This window comes from Leucopleurus acutus (assembly GCF_964270905.1).
Source record: "Leucopleurus acutus genome assembly, chromosome: 17".
In the NCBI taxonomy this organism is placed as follows: domain Eukaryota; kingdom Metazoa; phylum Chordata; class Mammalia; order Artiodactyla; family Delphinidae; genus Leucopleurus; species Leucopleurus acutus.
Genome location: NC_139159.1, coordinates 66,495,483 through 66,520,842, shown reverse-complemented (window position 1 = coordinate 66,520,842; position 25,360 = coordinate 66,495,483). Strand labels below are relative to the sequence as shown.

The 25,360-nt window shown below is 38.8% G+C and overlaps 1 long non-coding RNA gene across 1 annotated transcript in view; it reads right to left on the bottom strand.

The window, feature by feature from the left end:
* The window catches only part of LOC309974046, a 30,630-nt gene that overhangs the window by 4,616 nt on the left and 654 nt on the right, over positions 1-25,360 (bottom strand). The gene's annotated exons all lie outside the window — the stretch shown is intronic.

Here is a 25,360-nt window from a genome sequence, read left to right as displayed (position 1 = left end):
GGCTATTAGTGGTCCAGAAAATAGAAATGAAAGGGAGGGAGGTGTAGAAGGATATTTAATGCAAACCTCTCCTTAAAGATCTTTCTGTATGTTCAGCACATAAACACTGGAAAGAAGTTAAGGCTAGAGATACGTATCTGAGAGTCATTAGAAATTGCATGAAGAGAGGAAAAACAAATAGAGCAAGAATGAAATCCCGGGAAATTCCAACACTTAAGGGGCAAATAACAAGCCTATAAAATAAGAAATGTCAAGAGAGTACAGACTCTTTTTAACAGTACAGTCATATCAGACCACATTGAGGAGATTACCTTTGAACAAAAACTCGAAGAATTTTGAGAGTTAGCTATGTGGGTAATTGATAAAAGATTATTCCAGGCTTAAGAAACAGCCAGTAGTTTCTTAGTAAAGCCCCTAGAAAGTGACTGGAATGTTTGAGTAGCAACAAAAAAGTTAGTGGTCAAAGATGTGATGATAGAGGGTCATGGAGATACTTAAAGGCCATTGTCTTGTCTCTGGCTGTTACTCTGAGTGAAAAGGAGTGCCATTGCAGGGTTTAAGCAGAGGAGTGAAGCACTCTGGCCACCATGTTTGGAATAAGCTATAGGACAGGCAAAAACAGATCAGAGTTACTAAAAAGAACACTATTAAGGCAATTGATAATGATGCTCAGACTAAGGTAGTAAGAGTGGAGGAAGTAAGAATTGGTTGAACTGTGAATGTATTTTAAATGTAGAACCGACAGGATCCCCTTGTAAATTCTATGTAGGAGTAACAACAGAAAGACATCAGGGATTACTCTGTTTTTGCCAGAAAAACTTCAAGGATGGAATGATCATCATCTGAGATGGGAAAGGCTGTAAGTGGAGCAGAGTTTAGGTGGAAGTACAGAATTCAGTTATGGACATGTTAAGGTTGAGATAAATCTTAGATATCCAAGACGAGATTTTAAAACGGTAGTTGTTATGTGAGTCTGGTGTTTGAGAGACAGATATAAGCTGAAGCTATAAACTTAGTTCATTGGCATATAGAGGGAACTTAAAGCTCTATAACTAGCTGAGACTAACAAGACAGCAAGAGTAGATCAGAAAAGGACCATTGACTATGGGTTTGGGGAGAAGAGGAACCAGATGAAGACAGGGAAAGAAGGGGGAAAACCAAGAAAATTTGGAAGTCTACAGGCTGAGTATATAAAGTATGTGTAGAAGGAGGGAGAGAATAGTCCAGTACATCAGATGCTACCAATAGGTCAGGATATGGGCTGAAAATTGGCAATTGGATTTAACATCATGGAAGTGATTAGAGGACCTGACAAAAGAAGTTTCAGTGGAACGGTGATGATAAAAACTTTATTGGAAACAACTCTTTTAAGAAATGTTTTTATAAATGGGTATAAAGAAATTGAGGAGACTTGCAGGAGTAGGGTAAAGAAAAGTTTGTTTGTATTTTAAGATGGGAAAAATACCAGTTTACATGCTGATGGAGATATGTCGAGGAATGAATGGGAAGTTAAACAGAGACAGTAATGGTAGAAGACCTCATAAGAAGCTTAAACTGGAGGAAACAGAGAGTACCAAGTGGGTTTGTAAAGAGGATGTCAGAGTCAAGGGAAGGTTTATGAACATTTTTAGGATAAGATAAGCTAGATTGTGGGAGGAAAAAGAGACAGCAGAATTAAAATGGTTTAATATACAGAAGAAAATGAAATCATATATAGAGCTAGTCCCAAAAGAGATGAGTGGAGATAAGAGTATAGATGGAGAACTGATCCATGCAAATTATCCCAATACAGGGATAACTCCTCTTCTGATTCCCAGAAGGATGATACAGATGAGAAGAAAGATTAAGTAAGAGGATAAAAGTGATGGTGTGTGCATTTTCGAGGTGATGTAGAAGGTGAAGACATCTGAGGAAGGGAATGTGTGTTCTGAGTTCAGGAAAGGGGTGAACTTTGGAATATTTGCTGACAGAAGGAAAAGGATCATGACCAAGGATAAGTGAAAAGATGGGTTAACTGGCCAAGGTTAATGTCCACACGAAGTTGAAAAATCATACATTTATAGTGGTGCCAATTCATATATTATAGTAATTATTTTCCTGAAATTTTCTTCATAGTCCAATTTTAGGAGGTGAGAAGGCAAATGGTCAGTTGATCTGGGGTCTTAGTTTGCGAGGCAGATGCTTTGGAAATAAAAAAGAGCAAGAGTTGATAGTGTTGGTATCCAAGTTGTGTCAATGATTAACCATGAAGTCTAGGCTAAGTAGTGAAGTAAAATGAAGCCAGGAGGGTCCACATAGAGAAACAAATGGAAAGACAAGGAATAGATGGTTCTTTGAGGTGGAAGAGCAAGTATCTGTGAAAGTTGGATGAGACTGATTTGGACTGATTCCGGATAAGTTAAGAGTGTGGATCACAGAACGGAATGCTGGGATAGTAAAGATGCCTTAGAGTGGAGTTGGATGGGTCATTTACATTAATTCTTGAGTCATTGAGGATATTAGCAGGATATGTGGTAGAGAGGAAAACAGTGACTCAGATGTTAAAGTTTTGCTCTTTCCTTGACAGCTCCCAAGTTAGCTACCAATTCATTGTAGCATTCGTGGAGTTTGCTAAATTCCAACTGAAGATCTACCACTAAAAGTTTGCTGATCACTTATATAAATGTTCCCTTGATGTGTTGTAATAAGTCAGTTACCTCCCTAAACACCTAACCTATTACTAACACAAGAGTTAGGAGCAGAAGAGAAGAGAGTTTGATAACTGTTTCCATTAGTATTGCTCCATAGCAAACTACCTCAAAACTTTTCAACATGAAACAACAATTTTATTAAATTCAACATTCAAAGTTCAGCAATTCAGAGAGAGCTCCACAATGTCTGGGGCCTCAGCTGAAAAAAACTCAATGGCTGGGTGTGACAGGACAGTTGGAGCTGGAATTATCAGGAGGTATCTTAATTCACCTACCCAGTGGTTGATGCTGACTATTAGCTGGGACCTCAGCTGGGGCTATCAGTTGAAGAACCTACAAGTGGCCTTTCTTGCTTGAGCTTCCTCACAGCATGGTAGCCACAGAGTGGCAGACTTCTTCCACACTGTTTCAGGACTCCAAAGGTGAGTGTTCCAACAGAACCAAGTAGAAACTGTATTCTGACTTAGCTTTGGGAGTTACATAGTGTAATTCCTACTACATTCTGCTAGTGAAAAATGAGTCTACACCACCCCAAATAAAAAGGAAGGGGACACAGACCTCACCTCTCAATTGAGGGTGTCAAAAAATTTGCAATCATATTTTAGAACTTCTAAGTGGCATTAATGGGGATTGCTTAACCTTACTCCCAAGTCAAATGCTAAGTGTTTGCTGAGCGCGGTTATAAATGTTCCTTGATTCCAACTATATGACATTCTGGAAAAGGAAAAACTATGGAAACAGTAGAACTATCAGGGGTTTCCAGGGTTTACGGAGGGAGGGAGGAATAGGTGGAGCACAGAAGATTTTTCGGACAGTGAAAAAAGTCTGTATGATGCTGTAATAATAGATATATGTCATTATACATTTGTTCAAACCTATATAATGTACAACACCAAAAGTGAGCTGAAATGTAAACTATGAACTTTGGGTAATATGATGTGTCAACGTAGGTTCATCAATTGTAAGAAATATACTATTCTTGAGGGAGTTGATAATGGGGAAGGTTATGCATTTGTCCAGAGCAAGAGGGAGATGGGAAATCCCTGTACTTTCCTCCCAATTTTGCTGTGAACCTAAAAGTGTTTTTAAAAAGCCTTAAAAATTAACCTATGATAGAAACTGTATATAAATTAAATTTTAAAAGACAAATTCTTCCTCTCTTTATTATATTTGAAAATTCCCAATTTTCTAGTCAGTGCTTGAATGTTCTCACCCTCATATAGTGTGTTTGGGTACATATTAGTAATTCTCTTCATAACTGAAAAACCATCAATTATATGCTGCACAGATTCATAAAAAACCACCAGCAAAACCACAGTTCCTCACAGGAAAAATTGCCTATCCAGAGTTTATTTCAACAAAAGTGGCAGTAAACAATACAGACAGACCCATTTTTCCCATTCTTTTTCAATGCATGTGACCTCTTGGCATGTTGCAAGCTTATATTATTTCAGTTGCCCTAGTAATTCCTTGTGTTTGTTTAAGAATTGCCTAATGTTTATCACTAAGTATAGGTTACTGTGTTGAATGAATATGCTTTATTTTTATGCTGATGTAATTTAAAAATAGAACAAGTAAGTAAAAAGATAATGGTTTAAGGCAAAAGTCTTTTAACATAGGATACTATTTTGCAGTGGTATTTGTGTTTTATGGGAGAATTGAATCAACTACTAATTCCTTTATTTAACAAAAATATCCAATTAAAATGTAAAGTGTACACTATATTCTGAAGCTTGCAAGTGTCCAGTGAGTTCAGTGAAAACAATGAGCTAAAAGTATACTTACTGGAATTAGAGTTCTGGGTTGTAATGTTAGCTTTGTTGCTTGCTAGCTGCCTCACCGTAGGTAATTACTCTGAGCCTCAGTTCCCTTTTCTGCAAAATGGAGGTGTTTATCTCAAGTGCACTTTTCTACCAGAGAACAACTACAAAATATTGATAAAATACAAAATATTAACTGTAGACATCAGAGAAAAGCCAAGACAGTTAGGACCTGAAGGGTAAATATCCTGAAGCACAGGGAAATATATTGACGTTAGCCCCACATTCTCTACTGCTTTTTTTCTTGAGATATTTGCTCATTGGTTGGCAGTGTGGGACTTGGAGTCTACACAGAAAATGCCAGCAAATCATCCCCATCCTCAATGATTGATGCAAAGACTGTAAAGACAATGCATGTAAACATTTAGTGCAGAGTATAGAATGTGGTAAGTACTCGATACACGTGTAAAAGGACTAAAACAAACATGACAGAAGATCTCCTGTTTTCCCATTGCCTTCTCTTCCTGCCTCCCCACACTTTCTTCCATGTTTGCTATCTAACTCCCTCACCCTATGAACTTTGACTATCTGTTAAGCCACAAGGCTTCCAAAAAAACCAGTTCTTGGAAAACATTGTTCTGATAGGTATTATGGTTGTATCAAGGACAATAAGAGCGTATGATGTGGAGCATCTTTTCATATGCTTATTTTACATCTTTATATCTTCTTTGGTGAGGTGTTATGGTTTAGTTTTAACAATGACTACTTGTTAAGGGACTCATACACCAGACGGTATCTCTTTTAATACCTTCAGCAATCTTCTAGTTAGGTATTGTTATAACCTAATATTAAGACAGTTATAGTTCATAAATATGAGTTTGATGCCACTTACCAGCTTATGACTCTAGACACGTTACTTAACCTCTCTAATGCTTCAGCCTCCTCCTCATTAAGATGATGACATTGATAATATCTGCTTCAATGAATTTCTTTTCAGATTAAGTATAGGTGTAATGAATGCACAGTTATTGGTGTATTATAAACACTCAAAAACATTATTATGATGATTATTACATATGAGATACTGAGGCTTTGGGAGGTCAATAACAACCCAATTGACACAGCTTGTGTGTGTCAGAATTGCAAATCAAACACTCACTCCCTGATTCCAGAATTTGTGAACTTAATTACTATATTGTATCTTTCTCTAAGTCTGTGGGCTGTATCTCCCCAAGGAACAAAAACAGAATTATAGGACACAGCCGAAAAGCAAATCAAAATTTGTGCAGTGGGTTAATTGGCGGCTCCCAAAATATGTCCGTTTTACAATTCCCAGAACCTATGAATGTCAACTTATTTGGAAAAGGGGTCTTTGCAGATATAATTAAATTAAGGATTTTGAGATGAGGAGATCATCCTGGATTATCTGGGTAATCCCAAAATCCAATGACGAGAGTGATTATAAGAGTGAGGCAGAGACAGATCTCACACATACACACAAAAGGAGAAAGCCATGTAATAACAGGGGCAGAGATTTGAGTGATGGGGCCACAAGCTAAGGAATGCTGACAGATACCAGACTCTGGAAGATGCAAGGAACAGAATCTTCCCTAGAGCCTCTGGTAGAGTGTGCCCTAACATCTTGATTTCAGATTTCTGGACTCCAGAATTGTGAGAATAAATTTCTGGTCATTTGTTATGACAGCCCTCAGAAACTAATATACCTTGTTTCAAGGTTGATGTAAATTTAAATTTAAAAGTCATTTATTAATTACCTCAAGTCCTACTTCCTTTATAATACTGCCTAATAAAACTAATTTATGTCAGCCTTGTTTTCCTCCAGCTCCTTCTTTTGAATTAGTAGCTTAATATATATGTTCCTTGATTTTTACCTATATGCATCACATAATTTGGCATTCAATTTTATTTTCTCAATTCTTCATGGTTAACTTTGTCTCTCCAACTAGGATTCAGGTTCTCCTGAGCTAGAACTACCTAGTAATTTGTTTATAGTATATTCACTTTATACCATGAAGCTGGATCTCATTGGCCCTCAATAAACATCAAGTTATTTGTCAGTGTGATTAATCAAATAGATGGGTGACTAAGAACTTCTGTAAATATAAAAACAGTGGGACATGCAGGAAGGACTAGAGACTTCAAAGTCAAGCAGATCTGAATTTCAATCTTGTTTCAACCATTTACTAATTTTGTGACCTGGTGTGAATTACTTACACACTGAATTGAAATGTCCTCATCTGTAAATAATGATAATACTTACTCTCCAACCTTGTTGAAGGGAATAGCAACAGTGTCATTGTTCTTCCCAGAATACATTCATTCCGGGGGTGATAGTACCTAATTTTGCCCCATTAGGTAAGGTCTTCAAGTCATGATAGTCAAGGGGCCATCTGATCCTGGTCAATGGACGGTCAGGTGACCCAGGCTAGGATGTCAGGCTTTCTTCATGGAATTTGAATCTCAAAACCAGTGACAACTGAGACTGAAAATAATGTTCAAGATGACTTCCTAATGCATGTACCCTGAGATAATTCATCATGTCCTGTCACCTAGAAGACAGAAACTTCCAAAGGACAGGAGCTTCATTGGTCCCTGTCTTTCTGACATCTGGTTCTTTAGCTTTGTCTTCAATCCTATGATTCATTTCATAGGACTGAATTTCCTATGTTTTCATTTTGCTTATGTTTGCCATAGGATTCAATTTTGTGCTTTTAACCACCAAGTACTCCTCGACAAAACATGTTTGTCCGGTGACTGGGGCATTGTAGGAACCCAATAAATTATTATCAGTTGTGCTCTTCATTTAAGACACACAGTCACACATAAAATAGACTGGCTGGTATAATTTACAATTTGTATTTTCTTCCTCTGTATCTCTACTGGGGGTGAATTTACGTTCAAAGGGATATTTGGCAGTGTCTTGAGACATTTTTGGTTGTCACAGCTAGGGAGCTATTACATAGGCATCTAGTGGGGAGAAGCCAGGGATGCTGCTAAGCTTCCTACAATGCAGAGGACAGGCCCCAGAACAAAGAATTATCTAGTTTAAAATGTCAATAGGTCCAAGATTGAGAAACCCTGCTTTAGAGGAAGCAGGACAATACACCATGATTTCCAAGGAGTAAGTGGCATTATTTAGAGGAATTAATCCTTGTGTATAGAATCAGTTCATTTACTCCTGGAGAGGAAAAAAAAAAAAAGAATCAAGACAGTAATTGCCACAAATGTTATGAAGATTTTAAATTCTTTCTTAGCAATGTGCCCGCCAATATCTGATCAATGTGCTTAAGGGACTTGTGGTCCTGGGTCTTTGATGATTTCTTTGAAACACTGTATTAATCAGCAGTGTCCTTCCTCCTTTCCTTAGTTCTCACTATGTCCTCAATTTCTTTGATTGAAGGATTGAAGAAACCCCTCATCCTTGAATGTGCTACCACGTCTTTAATGAGCCTCTGGCACCAATTGTTCTCCCTTGGAGAAATGACCTAATCAACAAAATCAGTATATATAAAACCAAAAGGTGGAGGGAGAGTTCAGTGAAAACCAATTAGCGTCCTAGTCAACCAAATGTTCTTTTACATTCTGAGTAATCTGTTCCCTATTTCCCTTTCTTTGTAACTATACTGCCCATCGGCAATACATGGTTTTGATAATGATGAGGGTAATGAGATGAACTTCAAGATGGGTTACAAAGTGAAGAAATAATCAGAGAAAAAATAAGCCCTTCATTTTGGAACGGATTGATTTGGTTTGTATTATAAAAAAAAAAAGCATAATTCATTCAGCTGGTGATTGGTAACAAAGGGACCTTTGATTCACTTTGTTATAAAGCAGAAACTAACACACCATTGTAAAGCAATTATACTCCAATAAAGATGTTAAAAAAAAAAAAAAAGATGAGCCTCAGGCAAAAATTCCAGTTCTTGCAGTGGAGAGAAAAAGATTTTATATTTTGGGTGCTCTTGCCTGAGGAATTTTTTTTTCTAAATAAGTACTGTGTTATTTGGCAAGCTATAGAGATCTCAGTTTACATAATTAAGAGGTCTTTAAAGGCTGTCCCTAGTGGGTTTCACAGAACTCTGACAGTTTCAAATGATCCACTCAATAGAGATATATCAAATGAAATGACAGGATGAAAATAGTTTTAAATAATTTCCCAGTGCCAGGGACATCTCCCATTAAATACTTTCAATACTTGGATGTTTACTACCTGGACTCTCTCTATAAAGTACATTTTAATCCCCTCCAAAAAAGTCCAGACTTGTGAAACGTTTGGTTATTTTTTGAGATAACTATATCCAAATAAACATTAAACTAAAAAGACTTTTCCCTTCATAACGCTCTGCCGAAAATTCAAGAATCTAAGAAAAGAGTCCTACATTTCCTGTCACTGCTAATGACAACAGACGACGAGAAAAGAATATTTCTTGGGGACTGGAGTTCATCAGCGCTAATTAAGCAGCAGTAATGTGGGGATTATCGATACTATAGTTCTCCATCCCTGTGAAGAAGAAACAGCTAGACCAATAAAACAGTGCAAGAAAACGAGGTATGCCTGTACTCAGAATTACCTCTCATTGTATTTTCTTCAACTTCCCAGTACAGAGTTGGCCCAATTGCCATAATGCTATGAATGGACAATGCTCAACAATGAATAATATTAATCACAGTCTTGTGGCTACTAAAAAGAAAGTATTAATCAATGTATAAACTTGCTTACTGAACTCTAATATTTGTCCTGATTGACTGCTTTCCATTTAAAATTCCTATCCTACATTCTGATTCTACTACCAGAACCCACAGTTAATTAAGCTTGTAATAATAGTACGCAAGTACCCCGAGATTATTTCTTTAGCAAGGAAAAAATGCCACAAATGCCCACCACAGCTGAATATATCCAAGCATTGTTCCTTGATATCTTGCAGAATCAGACTAAACATAACAGCTGAGGCTCAAAAAACCCACTTTCTCCATGGAAAGATCTATTTTGGTTGGGCTTGGGTTTCTACTACACAGTATTCGGCTTTGTTTTACTAACCACATGCTATCTGTTGCCATCTTCTCTCTCGAGTCCACCCACGGACATTTGAATACTTCCATTAATGGTAAACCACTAGCATCGATGCAAGCACAGCAATAATGCCACAGCCAGCACTGGATCGTAAGACTACAAAGGGAAGAAATCAATGTCTTCAAAATATAACTTTTTCACACATAGTATCTTAAGCAACAATGTTATATCTGTATAGCCCACCAAAGCAAGCTGATTGAGCAAAACTTTTTTTGCACCTTTACATGATTGTGACCAAATTAATGTTAAAGGTAAAAAATTGTTTGTGATTTTTTATTTTGGTTACAAGATAGCAAGATGACATTGACATTTTGGGCTTAACTACAGTGGTAACATTTGGGTTGTTTAAATTTTTCAGATGATTGCAGAACAGTCAATTCCCATAATGTAGAGCAACCTGGTCATGTTTATTCCACCTGACACTCAGACACTTGCCAAATAAGAATCTAGATCAAAGCAAAAACTGATATTGTTATCTTTATGTGTCCCTAATAAAAACATTTTATGCTTTTAAGGGATTTTTAGGAAAATTTTTAAGGTAAGAAAATGTTATATTTAGTGCCTTCTATCTGTTTTCATTCTTTCCCCAAGTGGGCATGGTTATTTAATCACCATAATGTTTCTCTCATGATTGCAAGATAAGACACACACACACACACACACACACACACACACACACACACTTCTCTTTCTTCTCAAAACCCAACACAAGCCTGTATTTACTCAAAGTCAATATCTCTAACATTTAGATATGGTTTACAAAAGTGAAATAAATCGGTCTTAAATGTACAGTTCCATCAGTTTTGGTAAATGCAGACATCCATATATCCCAAACCTCTATCAAGATAGGAAATGTTTCCATCATCCCAGAAGGTTTCCTCATGCCCCTTCCCAATCAATTCCACTGTTCCTTCCACTCACACACAAAAGCAGCCACTGTTCTGGTTTCTATCACCATGGATTAGTTTTACCTCTTCTAAGATATCATCAAAATGTAATCATACAGTAGGTACATAAGTAAGTAAGAACTCTTTTTGCATCTTGCTTCTTTCACTCAGCCTAATGTTGTGGAGATTCATATTGTTAGGCTGAATCTTTTTTTTATTGTTAAGTAGTTCTCCATTATATGAATATTCTACAGTTTGTTTAACCATTTTTCTGATGATGAACTGATTAGGTATTAAGAATAAAGCTGCTATGAACAGTCGTGTACCAAACTTAGTGGACGTATGGTTGTATTTTTCTTGGATAAATACTTAGAAGTTGTAATGCTACATCATAGAGTAACTGTGGCTTTAACTGCTAAAGTTAACTGCTTCTCTTAGGAAACTGCTAAACAGTTTTCCAAAGTGGTTGTACTATTTTTCCTTTCCCTATACATGAGAGCTTCTGACAGCATTAGTGTGGGTTTTAACCTTTCTGGTGGGTATGCATCTTGTTGTAATTTTAGTTTGTCTTTCCCTGTTAAATATTGATACTGGGTATTTTTCAAGGGTTTCTTAGCCCCACACACACACACACACACACACACACACACACACACACACACACGATATCTGTGACGTATCGGTTCAAGTCCTCTGCCAAGTCATACATCAATTACTGTAACAGGAGCATATACAGGTGCAAGTTTAAAGAATCTTCCTTTTAACAAATACAGCTGTTGTGTGCTCCCACTCAGAACAGTCACGAGGGGACGCTCAAAGCATCAGAGGTGCCATTTCATTCAGCAATTTATCCCCACCGAAAACTCCTCTCAATCCATCTTAAAGCAAAACCTTCTCTGATCTGTGTCAAATACAAATTAGAGTCTGTGTGGATATATAATAGTACCACCATTGGAGTAGGAAAGATTTCAGAGACAGGATTTATGCTAAGTATGAATATCATTACTTAAACATTTGCTATTAGTTGGCACCATGCTAATCACTTCTGATGTGTAATTATTGCTATTATATTTAAGATTTATAAAAATGCAACCAAGTGGCTATCATTATTCCCCAAGAAAGCTTCAAATTTTCAAATTATAACACCTTTCATTTCTGTATTGATTATCTATCACTGCATAATAAATTACTCTAAAACATAGTTGCTTAAAACAACACACATTTATTATCTCACTATTTTTATGGAGCAGGAATATGGGAGTAAATTTTGTGGATCCTATGCTTTAAGTCTCTCCTCGAACTATCAAGTTGTTGACTGTGGCTGTAGACATCTCAAACTCAACTGGCTAAAGAGGCTACCAGAAAACTACTAGAGCTAATCAATTAATTTGGTAAAGTAGCAGGATACAAAATTAATGCACAGAAATCTCTTGCATTCCTATACACTAATGATGAAAAATCTGAAAGAGAAATTAAGGAAAAACTCCCATTTACCACTGCAACAAAAAGAAAAAAATATCTAGGCATAAACCTAACTAAGGAGACAAAAGACCTGTATGCAGAAAACTATAAGACACTGATGAAAGAAACTGAAGATGATACAAACAGATGGAGAGATATACCATGTTCCTGTACTGGAGGAATCAACACTGTGAAAATGACTATACTACCCAAATCAATCTACAGATTCAATGCAATCCCTATCAAACTACCAATGGCATTTTTCATAGAACTAGAACAAAAAAACTTCACAATTTGTATGAAAACACAAAAGACCCCGAATGTCCACAGCAATCTTGAGAAAGAAAAACGGAGCTGGAGGAATCAGGCTGCCAGACTTCAGATTACACTACAAAGCTACAGTAATCAAGACAGTATGGTACTGCCACAAAAATAGAAATACAGATCAATGGAACAGGATAGAAAGCCCAGAGGTAAACCCATGCATATATGGTCACCTTATTTTTGATAAAGGAGGCAAGAATATACAATGGAGAAAAGACATCCTCTTCAATAAGTGGTGCTTGGAAAATTGGACAGCTACATGTAAAAGAATGAAATTAGAACACTCCCTAACACCATACACAAAAATAAACTCAAAATGGATTAAAGACCTAAATGTAAGGCCAGACACTATCAAACTCTTAGAGGAAAACATAGGCAGAACACTCTATGACATAAATCACAGCAAGATCCTTTTTCATCCACCTCCTAGAGAAATGGAAATAGAAACAAAAATAAACAAATGGGACCTAATGAAACTTAAAGGCTTTTGCACAGCAAAAGAAACCATAAACAAGATGAAAAGCAACCCTCAGAATAAGAGAAAATATTTGCAAATGAAGCAACTGACAAAGGATTAATCTCCAAACTTTATAAGCATCTCATGCAGCTCAATATCAAAAAAACAAACAACCCAATCCAAAAATGGGCAGAACACCTAAACAGACATTTCTCCAAAGAAGATATACAGATTGCCAACAAACACATGAAAGAATGCTCAACATCACTAATCATTAGAGAAGCGCAAATCACAACTACAATGAGGTATCACTTCACACCAGTCAGAATGGCCATCATCAAAAAATCTACAAACAATAAATGCTGGAAAGGATGTGGAGAAAAGGGAACCCTCTTGCACTGTTGGTGGGAATGTAAATTGATACAGCCACTATGGAGAGCAGTATGGAGTTTCCTTAGAAAACTAAAAATAGAACTACCATACGACCCAGCAATCCCACTACTGGGGATACGCCCTGAGAAAACCATAATTCAAAAAGAGTCATGTACCACAATGTTCATTGCAGCTCTATTTACAAAGCCACGTCATGGAAGCAACCTAAGTGTCCACTGACAAATGAATGGATAAAGAAGATGTGGCACATATACACAATGGAATATTATTCAGCCATAAAAAGAAATGAAATTGAGTTATTTGTAGTGAAGTGGATGGACTTAGAGTCTGGCATACAGAACGAAGTAAGTCAGAAAGAAAAACAAATACCATATGCTAACACATATATATGGAATCTAAAAAAAAAAAAAAATCGTTCTGAAGAACCTAGGGGCAGGACAGGAATAAAGATGCAGACGTAGAGAATGGACTTGAGGACATAGGGAGGGGGAGGGGTAAGCTGGGACGAAGTGAGAGAGTGTCATGGACATATATACACTACCAAATGTAAGATAGATAGCTAGTGGGAAGCAGCCGCATAGCACAGGGAGATCAGCCCGGTGCTTTGTGACTGCCTGGAGGGGTGGGATAGGGAGGGTGGCGGGGAGATGCAGGAGTGGGGAGATATGGGGATGTGTGTGTATGTAAAGCTGATTCACTTTGTTGTAACTAGCACACCATTGTAAAGCAATTATACCCCAATAAAGATGTTAAAAAATTTTTTTTAATTGAAAAAAAAAAAGAAGGCTCAACTGGGGAAAGGTCAACCTTGAAGTTCCCTCATGTGGTTATTGGGAGGATTCAATATCTCATGGGTTGTTTGACAGATGGCCTCAGTACCCTGCTGGCTGGCGGCTGGAGGAAGCTTTCCAGACCTTGCCACATGGGGTTCTTCATAGGGTAAGTCACAACATGGCAACTTGCTTCATCAGAGCAAGTAAACAAGAAAAAGAAAGAAAAGCAGAAAAAGAGAGAGAGAGGTCACAGTCTTTTATAACTTAATTCAAATGTGATATCCTATCACTTTTGCTATATTCTATTTATTAGAAAGAAGTCACTATGTCTAGATAACACACAAGAGAAGACAATTAGACAAGGGCATAAATACCACTAGGTGAGATTTCTGGGAGCCATTTCAGAAATGTCTACCACAATTTCTACAGTGTTCTACACTTTACAAAGGGTTATCAACAACAATACTTTTTGACATTCATAATACTGTCATAAATGATATTAAATCCAAAGCCAGAAAAGATGATTCAACAATATATCCAAGGCCGTGGCAGGAGGACTTGACCCTGGGAAGGTATACTAGTTCAGTCCCAAGGATGCTATTCATAGCTCCGTGTTGCCCCTACACCAGTACTTCTCACTTATTTTTGTTTATTTGTTTTAATAATGAGTCAAATCCAGGTAATTTTTTTTCTTTAAAGCTTGAAACTTTAGTTCAGTGTTTCTGAGTATTAGTAACTCTGAATTCTGTTGCCCAAAATTATATATGAAGATGTAAGAACTTGAGTTTAGTGCGAACTGGCCCAAAGGTCCATATTTTTATTTTTTTAAATAAATCTCTGAAATTAGTTTGTTTGTTCAGATTGACCTTCTTTAGATGCTGTGGAAAAAAAGAATCTGGGCAATTAATGGCTCAGTTTGGTGGGTTTCATATGATTAATCAAGGCTTTACTATACTGAACAGATACAGGCCAAAGGGTAACTTTTCAAAAAATGGTTCACTGACATTGCATGTGTTTTAACTTGGAGGATCCTGTTTTGAATTTTAGCATGTTCAGATTCCCAGCCTTGAATTAAGTTGTTTCGAAAGCTCAGGGTAAATTTGCTCTCAACAGCAAAAACCCTCCTAAAGACTATGAAGTAAATTTGACTTTGAAAATCAAACTAATTGATCTTGGATCTAAAACCTCAAAAGTTTCACTTGGACCTATCATTTATCTGAGTTCTAGGAATCTTCTGTTGATGGGTCTAAAGGCCAGGAATGAACGGATATTGGTTCCTCTGTACCTGGCTGGACAGAAGGAAAATGTTCTGTGGGGATTTAGTGGAAGGAAGGGAAAAACAGAGAAAGACAGAGAGGGAAAGGAAAAGAAAAAAAATCATAAAGAAAAGAGAAGAAAAAGTAGAAAGGAAAGAAAAAAATTGTTTAAAAGTTTTCTCTGTATAACCTTTACTACCTGAGATAACAATGGTTTCTAACATTTTCCAAGGAACTTCATAAACTAGAGCAGTTATCCTTAGCATAATGCCAAAACCAGCAGCATCAACTTCACCTGGAAAATTACTAGAGATGCAGATTTTCACCTCCCATCCCAGGTCCACTGAATTAGAAACTTTAAGGTTGGAGCCCAAGAATATGTGTTTTTCCATACACACTGTAATGTACCCTAAACTTTGAGAACCACAGAAACTAGAGAAATTTCAAATATAGTTATAAGATCATAAGGAGTGTTATATCCTAGGTGTTAATTAGGGCCACTGAAAAGTCCTGGGTCTTGTGTTGAAATAACATTTTTCAGCAGAATATCTCCATTTATTGAGGCACTAGCAAAATAAAGTGCAGTTACTTAGGTAACTATAGAAGATGCCAAGTCTGAATGGGGTTAATGTTAGAAGCACAGCGTCAGTGAGCAAAGTCCAGTTAAAATAAAACAAAAACTAGGAATCAAAGGAACAATCACTACCCCAACAAAAACAAATAACTGACAAGAAGACAAGATCAGCAGCAGAGATCTGTGCAGGGCCATCACAGGTGAACTCACCCGGGCACAGACTCATCTCCAATGGACTTCCTATGAAGGCTTGAGTCCCACTCCACGTTCTCTTCTTGGCAATGGTAGACAAGCCCCAACCCATCTTGAGAAACAAAGCCCTGCAATCCAAGATTTGACATTGTCACAAACCTTCCTAGAAGCAGCAGCTCCAGCTGGAAAATCAGCAACCCTCCTCATAGGAGTTTATGAGCTGTCCACTGTGGTGGCAGCCAAGATGCTTTTGAGCTGCCCTGACACTGAAATCCTCCAAGAGCACTCGATTTGCATATCTATAAAAGTAGCAATGTGACCTGATTCTACCTAAGCTTTACCAAACTGTAGGTCCCTATGAAATCATATTGTAAACAATATCCTAAATTTCTTGCCCCATTCTTCAAAGCACATACAGCCACCTAGAAATTCCCTGCTATCCCTACCCACCTCTCATCGGGTATGTCTAGAAATTCACAGGTACATTTGAAAAGTGCATACCTTCCTCCATTTTGCCACTCCCCTACCACAACCCAAATCTACTGCCACTGTGGCAGGTTATGTCTATGAAAATTCTGTTTCCCAAAGTCCCCAGACTCACAAACCCTCCAAGTGCCTTTGGTGCAGATCTGTACTTAGGGAACATGAATCTACATGATAACTGAAGGTCTGGAAGCACTTAAAACAAACCAGTGGGAGGAGAGAGGAGAGGAGAGGAGAAGCAATCAAGGATGGAATCATCAGAAATAAAGCTTAGGCAGCCGCATAGCACAGGGAGATCAGCTCGGTGCTTTGTGACCACCTAGAGGGGTGGGGTAGGGAGGGTGGGAGGGAGATGCAAGAGGGAGGGGATAGGGGGATATATGTATATGTGTAGCTGATTCACTTTGTTATACTGCAGAAACTAACACAGCATTGTAAAGCAATTATACTCGAATAAAGATGTTAAAAAAAAAAAAAAAAGAAAGCTGAGGGAATGGAACAAATTAAATAAAGTGCTATAGGAACCTGAGGAGGAATTATAAAGCACACAGATTTCAAAGAACCAGGAAAACGTCTGTTGTACAAGCTAAGAGATGAAATACCTTTAAGAAAGTTGGCATGATTGGTCAATAAAAGCATTAAACTGCAGAAAATTCAAGTGGTATTACTTTGAGAGGAAAAAAGACTACCAGATTTATTGACAACAGGTACTTGATTACCCTTGCAAAAGCCATTTTTGAAGAGTGGTGAGTTTTGAAGAAGGGGTAGCAGAAATTAGTATTTAGCATATAAAGGGAAAAAAGAAGTGAGAAAGAGAGGACAGAGAGTCAAGTCTACTAATTCAAGAATTATGGTAGTGAAGGAAAGGAAAGGTAGGGAGAGATTTTTAAGGTAAGAGATATTTAGAACGTTTCTAGGCAGAGAAGGAAAAAAATAAAAACTTTATAGAGGGGGTAACTGAGGAAGCAAGAAAGAGATGAACATCTCTGAAATATCAGCGAGGAAAGAAAGGCTAGGTGTGGATTATCCAAAAGGCCAGAGGAGTTGGGAGGGAAGTTGAGAGGGTTTGTGCCTGAAAGTCACAATTAATTTTCTCAGCAGAGTAAACACTCTGGATGTTCTTGGCACCAACGCACACTGGAAGCTAGTGAGTTGGCGGAAATTATTTTTCAAGACATTAGACCAAAAAAACTAATTGCCTGGCTTAGTAAGGCCACAGGCATCTGACAAACATCAAAATGATTAAGAAAGGCTGGAGAGAGAGGGGAGAGAGATAAAGAGAGATGGTAGTGGCAAGGATGAGAGGAAGAGGCAGAAGAGAGAAAAAGAAGGATGAGGAAAGAGAAAGGAAACAAGAGGAGGAGAGGGAAGCAGGGTAAGGGGAGAAGAGCTAAAAGGAGTGGAGGAGAGAGAAGCTGCAGAAAGAAACAGATGCCATCTCAGAACATTGAAATGTCTCATTTGTGTTTAAATTCCTAGAAAGGGGAAACAAAACAAGGACAAACTCTTAAACGTTCTTGTTGACCAGCTGGCTTTCGACCAATGATAAATTCTAGGCCAGAGGTTTGGTAAAAGCTAATGCAAACCAGGGAGAGAATTTAGATCACAGACGTAAATATATTCCCAGGCTAGATAGTTGCAGAGTATTTCACAGGGGAAATCATGAAAAATTTTCCTTGTAGTTGCAGTGCACATTATTTATAAAGGTCAGGGAAAAAAACATGATATGGTATATATATTTTTTTGTCTTCTTACTACAAGTAAACCCATACACAGTGAATACGTCATCCTGAGCAGATATGAGCCAGTTGCTGTGCTGTGATGATTTGTGTTTCTTTTTGAGCGCGATCTAGCCTAAAGCTGATCCCGAGGTGGTCCTAGCTCATTTGACAATTGCCTTCGGTTTCACACTCTGTCCAAGGTGAAGATCATCTTTGCAGTGGTTCCTCAGACTTGTCTAAACTTTCCTCCTCTCTTCTAGACCCCTAGTGAGAACTTCCCTGTACAGTGATCTCAGGCCTAGAGAACCCTCGGATTGGGTCTCTCCCATCTTCGTGACATGTGGACTTTTGTCCAGTGACCTGTAAAAGTGCTATGAGCAGTTACAAGTGTTGGTTGTATTTGCAAAGTGGCACAGTTCCGTGGTTTTAAATACATGGTTATTAAAATAAGAACTTTCCTAACCATCAAATATATTCTGAACATATTATTGTGGTAAGGACTGGAGTCAACATGGTATAGTCAAAGGATCAAACTAGATGGGTTGTGGAGTCAGATATATTTAGATCTGAATCCATTTTCTAGCTATATGGCCTTAGGCAATTTACCTAAGTTCTCTGGGTCTTAGTTTCTGTGTCTGTAAAATGTTGTCCATAACAGTATCTATCTCAAGGTCACCAAAAATTTAATCAATAGTCAATCTAAGAAAGAAATGGAAAATTTTATTTGAGCCAAGCTGAGGATTATAACCCAGGGGGCGGTCTTTCAGAAAGCTCTACAGGTGAGGGGGAAAGCCAGTATATATACAATATATGACTTTGGAGAAGGGGTATATGCAATCAACACACATCTTGGTAGAGGGCAACTTTCTCTATTCGAGAGGAATAGATATCTTAGTGGTTTTAGAGCTTTTCAAAGTATGGGAAGATGGAGGAAACTGGGTTCACAAAATTTTCTCCTGAAAATATCTGAGGGTCAGTTTTGCCAGTTTTCCTAGAGTACAAAGTGCCTCAACCTGATCTTTGCTCTGAATTTCTTTCAGGGTGTATTATAGCTCAGCGACTGCAGTGACTAACGACTTGATTCTTGTAGAACTGGATCGTGGGCAATATTCTTTATTTTAGAACTCCCTCCCTTTCGGTCTTAACGTTGACCAAGTTCTCGGAGGTGTTTCGTGACCAGTTTGTCCCATGGCATTAGGAATACTCATTCCCAGGTCAGGCGAGAATTTCATTGAAAGGCCACTCAATGTGCTATTACTGGACTAGGTCCTGTTAACAGTAGCCAAAACCTCTGGACCGCCTGTCTTACTAGTCTGTTATGGTCCAGGACATGGATCCCTCTAGTTGCTTCTTCCCATATCTAGAGTTACACTATTGCAATCACTGATCTTATAAAATTATGTATTTGGTCAATCATTTCAAGTTGCTTGATTATCATTATTTTTATCATAGTCTCAGTCACACATTTGGTAATGCAAAAAACAATAATCTTGTAAAAGGCAGAATACAAGTAATATAGTAACATTACTAAGGTCATAAGTAAGTATTTAAGCTAAGAACTTTCATCAGGCGCAGCCAGTGTCTCCCCAGGTCAGCTAACTCAGTCTGTCCTGCACCGTTCGCTATCTTTAAGGAAAATGATATATTGGCATTTTACATAAAGTTCACCGAGGATGTCTGCACATACAAGGCAAGTGGTGGGTCATTGTGACCCCTTACAGGACTGGGAAAGGAGTTACGTGGCTGGTGTCAGAAGAAGAAAAATTGATCTTTATAGTTGAGCAGGTATTTCTGCCACTGGGGAGTTCTGGTTAATGCATAATACAGATGCACGATGCACACTAGAGGGGAGGGAGGAAGCCTAAATAGGCCGAGAAAAATTTTATGTTTAAATCTTTCTTGTCTTGCCTTAAAATATGAATTTTATTTCATCATCAAAGAGTTGTGAAGATATAAACCATATAAAGGGTTTGAGCATTAGAGTGACTTGAATTGTGTCCCCCCCAAAGCTCACATCCATCTGCAACCTCAGAATGGGACCTTATTTGGAAGTAGGGTCTGTGCGGATATAATTAAGTCAAAATGAGGTCATACTAGAATAGAATGGGCTCTAAATCCAATGACTGGTATCCTTATAAGAAGAGGAGAAAACACATGGAGACCAAGGGAAGAAGGCCATGCAAAGACAGATGGAAATTGGAATTCTGCTGCTATAGGTGAAGCCACACCTATAGAAGCTGGAAAAGGTAAAGGATTCTTCCCTGGAGCCTTCACAGGGAGCACTGCCCTATCAATACTATGATTTTAGACTTCTATCCTCCAGAAATGAAGCTTGTGGTAATTTGCTATGGCAGATCTAAGAAACTAATACACGTTTATAGTAACTGCTCAGTGAAAATCAACTCAGCATCGGGCCAATTTTACTCTATACTCTTTCTGGCTACTATCTTACGGTCCTTAGATTGGTAACTTAATTTGGTCCTACTTTACCAGCTTTGACCTCTCCAGGTCTAAATTTCAGCCCTGCAGACACCTTCCTTATTCTCCAGACCTGGGCTAAGAAGCATCCTGCATATTCTCCTGGCAGCTCTGCCATTGGCTCTGTGAGTCTCCCTTCCCCAACCCAGCCAATCCAACTCATTCATCCATCCCATACATATTAACTCACCACTTACTATGAACCTGTCAGTGTATGAAAAACTGGGTGTAAAGCAGTGAATGAAAGAGTCCCTCTTTCCATAAAAGGTGTTTTCTGGTGAGAGCATAAAAAAGATTAACAAGTAGGCAAGTGAATATATAATATGACAGATGGTCTTATATGCTATGGGGAAAAAAAGGCAGGCTGGGGGAATGGAGAGCAGGGGCAGGGTGTACATCAGTGTGTCACAAAAGGTCTCTCTGACAAGGTGGTATTTTTTTTTTTTTTTTTTTTTTGCGTTACGCGGGCCTCTCACTGTTGTGGCCTCTCCCGTTGCGGAGCACAGGCTCCGGACGCACAGGCTCAATGGCCATGGCTCACGGGCCCAGCCATTCCGCGGCATGTGGGATCTTCCCGGACCAGGGCACGAACCCGCATCCCCTGCATTGGCAGGCAGACTCTCAACCACTGTGCCACGAGGGAAGCCCATGAGGTGGTATTTTAATAGTGACCTAAATTTAGTCAAAGAGGAAGGCAGTCATTCTGACACCCAGGAGGTGAGGTGAAAGAAGAAATGGGGACTCAGTAACCTGCAGGATTGGAAGCCATAACTTAGACTTGGGATTTTGCACTGAACGACATAAAAAAGTCACTGGAGGATTGTGAATAGAGAAGAGCATGATCTGCCTTCTCTTTTAAAAAGATTCCTCTAGCTACTGTTTGAAGAGTAGGTTTTGAGGGTGACTTGGAAGCAAGATCAGTTAGGATGCTGACTGCAAAAAGTCCACGCTAAATGTGATGCCTCATTTCTTTTTAATTCTTTCTCCAGAGCTGTGATAAAAGGCAGATAGAAGTGAAAGCATTGATAAGAAGTTACTGGAGTCTGTTTATATTTTGCAGATAAAGCCAACTGGATTTTTTTTTAAATGAATGTAGTTTCTAAGAGAAAGAGAAATTAAGGAACACTCCGAGTGTTCTACTGGGCTAGGAAAGACTAGAGAAGATGTTGGAGAGTGGAGAAAAGAGGTGGATTAAACGTGCGAAATCCAACAAGCTGTGAATATAGGACTGATGAGTTTCCTTCCCTTCCCCTGCAGTCATTACATAGCTCTCAGCTGGTGGAATCCAAATGTCTCAAGTAATGTTAAGACATCACCTAGCTTATGAAACCTGGGAGGCCCAGCTGTGCCTTCCTAAGCACACTGTCTTAAATATATTTTTAATTTGTTAAAATTATATTACCATGTAGCCATTTATAACATCAAATACATGATTTTCCCCCCAAACAAAAGCAGAGCAGGAACTGGAGCATCTGTTCTTTCATGGCGTTTGATTCCCACCTGAGGTGCGGAGAAGGTATGTCAAGTAACACTGGCAGACCATTTTCAACGAAGGTGGACCTCCCCAAACCCACCAAGCTAGACCCAGGTCTATAAAGACAGCACTTGTGGAAGTGGCAGCCAAGGTGCTGAAGATGAACCAGTGTCTTGGATTGCCACTGAAGTCTTTTATCTGCTACTTTGAAATAATGAGGCTAAGAAACTCACTCTTGTCCAAAGTTGCCAATTCCTTTTTCCAGACAAAGCAGCCAACCAGAAGAGCATAAGCAGCTATAAAGTAAAACATTACCAACTCTTCTGTGCACAAGCTGGGGAGGGAAGGTGAAATAGGGAGATTACAGAGCATGCTTTTTCACACTCAGTCTTTTGGGGATGATTTTTGAACCATAAGAAATTCTTCCGGGAAGCAGGGCTACCAGTACAAGGTCCTAGGGAGTAACCTTTTATGACTCCCTCTGCCAAAAAAAGGATAGAGAACTAGGGGATTGCTTAGAAACATATGTTCTTCAGGGAGTCTTGTAAGCGTTACTCTAAACTCTGAGCCAACACAGCTGTGAGGGAGCATAGGTCAAGACTTCACAGAAAGCCAGATGCTGCAGTGAGCACATATTGTTTTAGAGACATATGTGTGTATGGATATGCGTGGTGGATAAATATATACATCGGCATGTGTATGTATACACTGGCAACCCCCCCCCTCCCCACTTCTCATCCTTTTAGGTAAACTGAAGGAGGAAGGGAGGATTTCCTGTGAAAACAATGTATAACCCTGCTCATCTGGTTAATGTGTTTGGCTGGATCCAATGTAACCAAATGAAAAGGAGGAGTAGGAAGAAAATTTCCTGATAAGACAAACTTTACACAGGGTATTCAGTCTAACTTAATTCAATTCCTAATTATGATTTTTTTACACTATTCAATCTAATTCAGCTACATTCCTAAGTACTATTTATTTGCACTGTTAGGTACTATGCAGGATGTCGAAATAATTCCAACACCAGTCACCCTTATACATTTATAAGCAGTGTGACTTTAGGAAAGGTACCTCTCTGGTGAGATAACTTTGAGTGGGAGAATCCCGTATTCTACCCGCTAATACATCAGAGCCCTAATGGAGATACCCATAGTATGCTATGCTATGGTAGAGAGAAATGGGCTGGGACTCCAGCCCCAAATCTGCACTGTGTTACTGTGACCAGTTCATCTCACTCCACTTCTCCTTCCCCAAAACTATCCCCAGAAAGAGATGGTTTTTTTTTTTTTCATTGTGAAATGAGATGCTTGGATTAGAAAACGGGTCACAAAATAATTGCCTATAAAAGAACTGGGTGGGTTCCATGTATTCCAACAGGGACTGAGGCCCCTGCATGAGGGAGGCAGCTACTCTCCACCACTGTCCCACTGCTGCCAGTGACAACGTGGCCTCATCTAATTTTCCAAGAAAGAGTAGCCCTCTGCGTTCTTCTATATGAGACTGAACAATTCTTAAAATACTGTACAAGATGAACAAAATACATCTGGAAGCCGAATCCTTGCCCATATGCTGCCAGTTTGCAATTTTAGGATTGGATGACATAATATTTCTTTTAATTCAGAAATGGGTGAGTATAGGGCACAGCTGTACCAAGAGTGTCCCAACAGATTTCCTGCTACTGGCAGAAATCATGCCTGTGAATCCTTGGTCCCTGAACTGGGGCCATCCAAAGGTCACTCACTCCCTGGTCTCAAGCTCTTCTGAAGCAGGATTGCCTAATTCCAAGTCCAGAGGAATCTCTAGGCTGTCACGTGGCATTCACGTGGCATACCTGCTTAGAATTTACAAAAGGACATCTCCTGACCCAGCCAGTGAGTCTCCTCTCAAAGTCTCAGATTCTATACCACTTATAAGTATTGAAGGCTTTCGTTCCAGAGACTACATTTGCTTGTACGGCAAAGTCCAGGAAACTAGAAAGGATTCAGCATCACTCAGATCCCAGAAGATCTAAACTTTTTGTATATCAGTACTGAAAAAATGAAGAAATAGACTCTGTCATTATAGACCATCCACCACTCCTTGTGATTCAAGGAGCTTTCATATAACCCAATGCAGGGAAACTACACCTAACATAAGTAAAAGTAAGCAGAACATTGTCACACAGAGAATGATTGGATATGAGTATAATTATGTATATGACAGTGGAGGATACCTCGAAAAGATAGTGCTCAAATTCTTCTTTTAATTTTTTTTTAACATCATTTTTTTTTTAAGGGCTTCAAATGCTTGGCTATTTATTTATTTATTTATTTATTTATTTATTTATGGCTGTGTTGGGTCTTCATTTCTGTGCGAGGGCTTTCTCTAGCTGTGGCAAGCGGGGGCCACTCTTCATCGCGGTGCACGGGCCTCTCACTATCTCAGCCTCTCTTGTTGCGGAGCACAGGCTCCAGACGCGCAGGCTCAGTAGTTGTGGCTCACGGGCCTACTTGCTCCGTGGCATGTGGGATCTTCCCAGACTAGGGCTCGAACCCGTGTCCCCTGCATTAGCAGGCAGATTCTCAACCACTGCGCCACCAGGGAAGCCCTAACATCTTTACTGGAGTATAATTGCTTTACAATGGTGTGTTAGTTTCTGCTTTGTAACAAAGTCAATCAGTTATACATATACATATGTTCCCATATCTCTTCTCTCTTGCGTCTCCCTCCCTCCCACCCTCCCTATCCTACCCCTCTAGATGGTCACAAACCACCGAGCTGATCTCCATGTGCTATGCGGCTGCTTCCCACTAGCTATCTATTTTACGTTTGGCAGTGTAAATATGTCCATGCCACTCTCTCACTTTGTCACAGCTTACCCTTCCCCCTCCCCATATCCTCAAGTCCATTCTCTAGTAGGTCTGTGTCTTTATTCCCATCTTACCCCTAGGTTCTTCATGACCTTTTTTTTTTTCTTAGATTCCTTATATATGTGTTAGCATACGGTATTTATTTTTCTCTTTCTGACTTACTTCACTCTGTATGACAGACTCTAGGTCCATCCACCTCACTACAAATAATTCAATTTCGTTTCTTTTTATGGTTGAGTAATATTCCATTATATATATGTGCCACATCTTCTTAATCCATTCATCTGTTGATGGACATTTAGGTTGCTTCCATGTCCTGGCTATTGTAAATAGAGCTGCAATGAACATTTTGGTACATGACTCTTTTTGAATTATGGTTTTCTCAGGGTGTATGCCCAGTAGTGGGATTGCTGGGTCGCATGGTAGTTCTATCTGTAGTTTTTTAAGGAACCTCCATAGTGTTCTCCATAGTGGCTGTATCAATTTACATTCCCAC